Raw genomic sequence first — 6,076 nt, forward strand, 5'->3', positions numbered from 1 at the left:
ATAAAATGTAATGAATGGTTTATAACATACTACAACGTGGTTGTAAGCCAATATATTCATATCTTTAAGTGTTTATTAATATACAGTATTTGTCAACAATCATAACTTCCTCTATGAAGAGATAATAAACGGTCTATAACACACTGGTTGTAAGCAGATATAAAGATATTTTAAAGTGTTTCATATACAGTATTTGTCAATAATCAAAACTTCCTCTATGAAGACATGTTTTATATTATTAAAAAATGTGTTTAACTATATTTTCATTAATTACCTACAGCATACGTTTATGGTTGCCAGTGGGAGGAGTTATAGTTGTTGTTATATACTGCATTTACAGGCTGTATGTAAATGGTTTATAACACACTATAAGGTAGTTGTAAGCTGACATTTTTAAGTGTTTATTAATATACAGTATTTCTCAACAATCATAACTTCCTCTATAGACATATTTTATATTATTACAAATGTGTTTTACAATGTTGTCATTCATTATCTGTTATACAACAGCGTTATGGATTGCCCATGTGGAGTTATAGTTGTTATATAGCCTACTGCATTTGTAGGCTGTATATAAGCCTACAATAAACGGTTTATAACACACTAGTTGTAAGCAGATATAAGGACATTTTAAAGTGTTTATTAATATACAGTATTTGTCAACAATTAAAACTTCCTCTCTGAAGACATATTTTATATTATTACAAACTATTTTTTTTCATTGTCTATTTATACAACAGCATCCACTTATGGATGCCCACAGGAGGAGTTATATACATGTACATATGCAATAGTTGTTGTTATATACTAAATTTGCAGGCTGTATATAAACATATAATAAACGGTTTATAACACACTAGTTGTAAGCAGATATAAATGTTTATTAATAAATTAATTTGTGGGTATCCATAAGTGGATGCTGTTGTATAAACAGATAACGTCATTGTAAAACATATGTCTAATAGTATGAAATATGTCTTCATAGATGAAGCTATAATTGCTGTATAGTAATAAACAAAAAATGTCCATATATCTCTGTTATAAACCATTTATTACATGCTTATGTACTGCATATAAATGCTAAATAGGTTGGGGGCTAAAGTCAATAATTTTTCTAAGTACACATTTTCTAATTGTCCTTATCTATCACATATACATTGAAAATTGAATTCAAATTAGGATGCAATGTGAGGCAAAGTTTCCAATCATGCTGGGAGCCCCGCAATCTCTTTCTCTTCACTTGAGCTCATTTCTCCACTAATGACTTTGCCCTCTGATGCAAGCCAAGGGATCATCAAAGGTCCTTGAAACAAAAAGGGAAATATAGCAATTACTGGGACTTTCATCGGCAAGAAAGAGATTAAAAACCCCGTGGTTGTATAAGCGCCCGAGAAGCAAACCCCGAGATCTGTTTCACTATTAAATGTATATTCAAGCACCTCGCTGCGGACGTTATTCATCATCAACGTGTTCTTCCTTTCACCATTTTCATTCTTTTTTTTTTTTTTTCCTCCTCCATGCGTGATAATAGAATCAAATGTATTATGTATTACTAATCACATGATAAAAGCCTGTGGTGCTAGTAAAGCATGTAGATTCCAAAATGCTGTGCATGTACAAGAAAGTCATTGCCTTTTTAACGGTGGCCTGAGGGAATGGAATTGTCCCTTAGCCTCCATAACCATTGACACAAAAGGTCCCCAAACAATTTCAAATTACTGCTTTATTTCTCTCTCTTATATAATCCACCCACATTATTAAATCTACCACCTTCTGGGACTTTCCTGATACAATAATATTACAGTGCTAAGATGTTTACATTCGAGACCGCTAGCTTTCCTTGTTATAAACATGTATGCCCTTAGGACTTAGCACAATATGTATGCATACTACTTGGCCTAAATGAGGCACAGGGTCATTTTGTTTTTAAGAGGGGTCAATATTACCTCAAGCAAGGGGCCAAGGCCAACACCAGAACCTGACTGAGCAGAAAATGACTGCTGATACTCACAGATGAGATCTATTATACATTAAACACGCTTGTAAATATTCACTAGTAGGACCATTCAAATGGAAAATATGGTTTAGGTCAAAGGTCTATGAAAATGTTGTCTCCAGAGGAAGTCCCCCTAGGATAGAAGCAATGATGATAACAGGGAGAAACACCCATAGGGGACTGGGGAGAACATTAAGAGTTGTTTTACATGTTTGACTGTGGGACAGCGATGATACCAGGGAGATAAATGATGGGCACTTATCAGACTGGACTGACCTAGAGTTATGTACCATGGCTAATGGAATGTAACACTCCCATCAATTACACGCTGCAAGGCTGAATTACAATGAATTCATGTCCAATAAAGTTTTCTCTGTTTAAGCATTTTATAAGCATAAAAGATTTAAAAAAAAAGAAGAATTAGACCACACAAATAATACCAGAGCAGGTAGTGCTTTGTGACTACAACAATACTTATTGAAATCTATGAATAGCAAAGCACCAAAGGTGCAGAATAATACACGGACGTCAGTTTTATTAGCGGTTTGTCTCGCTGACAGGATCACATGGCTCGAAAATTATTTCATCATGTTCGAGTCCAACTGTGGGACTACGGTGTTATCTTCTATTTTTGTCTCTCTCGGCCGTATATTTCAGAGACCAGGAACAATGTAGTCTGACAGACATATTCTTTATGAGGGGCTCGTGGCCTCTCTAATTTGACACAGTTGTCAGAGATAAAGCTCCTTAGAGAGTGTGGCCATGCTCTGGGTAAGAATGGGGATTAAATTAACACCCCCACCTTCACATCCTCTGACCCCAATACTGGAGAATAAAACATACATGGTGACTCACTTCAGCACCCCACATCTCCCTTCCAACTTCATCTCTGGATGGGTTTGATTTTATAAGTAAAACAATAATGCACTTTATTTTTAAAACAATTCTGTAAATTAACTGAGAATTAATGCAATTAGATAAAAAATACAAAGATATTTTTGACAATTTCAATAAAATCTGATATGAAGAAAACAATCCTGTTTATCAACAAGCATCTTTACTGTAAATGTGGCCAGCGAGAGTAAAATGACACCCCGAACAGCTTGCACAGTGTAACAATACACTCCCCCTCCTTGGTAGTTTCCTATCAAATGACCCGAGCACGTAAAATCAAATCAACACTGGAATGGATCATATCAAATTCTAATGAAAACATAATGTGCTCTTAAAATGTGTGCTGGCCCGGCAGCCAGTCATCCAGAGAGTCTCCCCCAGATGACGTGATGAATAGGGAACACTGATGGAATATGCATCAAAGTCGAGCTCATGATTTATGTAATAGCAGTCACTTGGACACTGATTAGCTGCTCTGTCAAGCGTGTAATACGAGAGGCACAACCCCTGGTTTATCAGTCATTTATCTGAAGTGCGTCCTGATATTATCACTGGATCCTAATGTCATCATTATGCCGCACAGCATGTGCGGGCCAGTGTGTCATGGTGCCGGCGACACTGCCTGTCAGGAGTTCAAGCCTCTTCATTTGCAAAGTGCTCAGACATTCATAGCACTGTGTCAACAGTAAAATAGAGAAGCCGCATCATATCAGAGATGGAGGGACGGAGGCACACAGGCACACTAAATAAGTGGGCACCAGAGGGTACAGGGACATTTTGTCACGTCTCTATGATTGCGGCATTGCTTATGTGGTGATCAGGCTAATTCTTTTGAGAGGAGTGGAATGACAAAGTGTCAAAGTAAAAAAAAAAAAAGAACAGGTCGCCCTTTTCCATGCCTGCTTCATGGTTTGATTTAGAGGAACATAGACATAACATCTACTGTACACTGGGTACACACAATGAGAACACCCAGACCTCCTCGACGTGCAATGTGAGGCCCACAGAGCCATTTCTCCTGATTAAAATGCACACTCACACACGAAACTGTGTGAGAGGACGGCGGTTGTTCAGTCTGACAGGACTTTTCCTGCTCTCCTAGAGAATATCTGATATCATAAATGACTTCAACTCCTCCCACGCCAACATGAGAGTGAGACTGCGAACACAGGAAAAGAGAGCAAGACACAGACAGGCAGTGTATGACTGAGCTATGGCGATCATACATTACCGGATGGACAAAACTGCTAATAAACAATTTCTGTCATGATGTCAAAAAAAAGGGGTTAGGGTTGTTATTCTCACAAACATCTGGTGCTGTACACTAAAAGGAAACTGTGCAACGTATAAGTCTATCAACACCTCACGCAAACAAAAATAGTGAGGGAAACTGAACAGGAAAAAGAGCTCTTTGAGTCTCAAACAAAAGATATCAGCCCGGCTGCCAACACAGACAGGGCACCACACCTTGGCAACGATGCCGCTCACAATCAAAGGAACAGTCGTCATCAGTGCAGCCGTGTTTTTAAAGGATATCTTAAAAAGATTGAAAATATGTGTCACTGTGGAAAACAATCGAGGCTGGAGCCTTTAGTGTATCAGGTTATCACACGCACTTCAGGGCTGTTTATTTCAACACACCACAGCTAAGTATTTCCTGTTTTTTTAAAATTTGCACTTATCAGAATAAATATACATGACTGTACAAACAAAATATAAAATGTGCAAAACAACTTTGATGTGCCAGCAGTCATTAAAATTAATATACAATAAATATAGGATGACAAAAAAAGGCAAAAGTTGCCTTTAAATCATTTTAAATTTGCACATTTGAGACTTTTTTTTTTCTTCTCTAAATGTAATAAAGCAAACGCAAAAACATCCACTGTGACTGCCACATATGATAATTGTCTGGCCACTGAATGCAGCATTAAAATGATTTCAAACAGTATGGCTCAGAAGATCCAGCAGAGGGGGCTGCTTACTGCAATCATATGCTGATTAATTGAGCTTGATTCTCCCCATGCTGCGAACATAAGTTGTCCCACACTGTAGGCTACATGTTGGTATGTGGGTAAAGGTCACAAGGCTTTATCGAAGTCACCTTTTACCACAGGTAGCCCCTCACATCATTTTTGATGAATATTAAGAAAACAGTGATTTTCTGATTATCCTTCATCAAGCCTATATCAAACTAGGTTATGTTCATTTTTATTAATTGTGCATGTTTCTCTCTAATTAGCTAATGAGAGACAAAAAGCATGTTTAGAGCAGAAAAATGCAAATGACTCTTAGAAAATAGCACAAAAAAAGTAAATGGCAAGGCTGAGAATCATCCTTCATTGAAATGTCAGAGATAAATGGCTCAAATGTCACATCAATTAAAACGGGGGACAGTTAGTAGTTCATTAAAGAGAGAGCCATATTGCACCGTCGGGTACCGTTGCCAACCCTTACTATCTGGGGCAGACTGGCAGCGGGTCCAGATGGCACGGAAATCCTCACAGATTTCAAAATGGTCTCTGCAGGGGTGGCGTTTTCTCCCCCGCTCCCACCCTCACCGCTGAGATGGGGTGTGGGCCACAGGCCCACGCCGGCCTACACATTCCAAACGGAGGCATGCAGAGAGCTGAAGGCACCACAGAAATAAAAATAAAGCTGCAGAGGACAACAGACACTTTTAAACAATACATGACTGATGCCACACACTTGGTCATAATGACTGAAATATATGCTCCAGTTAAATCAGTGACTGCTCCAGGCAACATAAGGCAACTCCCTCTCTCCTTTAAACTGCATAAAACTCTAATAAAAGGATGTTGCCCCATGTGTTGTTCATAATAACACGCTGACTTTATTAGTCGGTAATACATAAGACGTTATTGGTTGTTGGCATCACATAGGTGTTTTTTAAACATGGGACCCTGAAGACCTCACTGTCATCGGAGACACAGAATTGGATAAATGTCTCAGCTATAAGTGGATAAATAACAACTGTTTGAAATTAATGTTCAAAATATGCATTATCATTTATTTTTTTTCCTGCTGTAAAAAAAAAAAATATCAAGCAAATCAAATATCTAAATCACTACCATTACTAGTCTTCGGGGTACTGGAGAGACCCCCCTGAAGGACCCCAAATCCCAATTTGAGACCCATTAGACAAGCCTTCTGTGTCTGTCCCTG

This window comes from Sebastes umbrosus, chromosome 10, assembly GCF_015220745.1.
Source record: "Sebastes umbrosus isolate fSebUmb1 chromosome 10, fSebUmb1.pri, whole genome shotgun sequence".
NCBI classification, from domain to species: Eukaryota; Metazoa; Chordata; class Actinopteri; order Perciformes; family Sebastidae; genus Sebastes; species Sebastes umbrosus.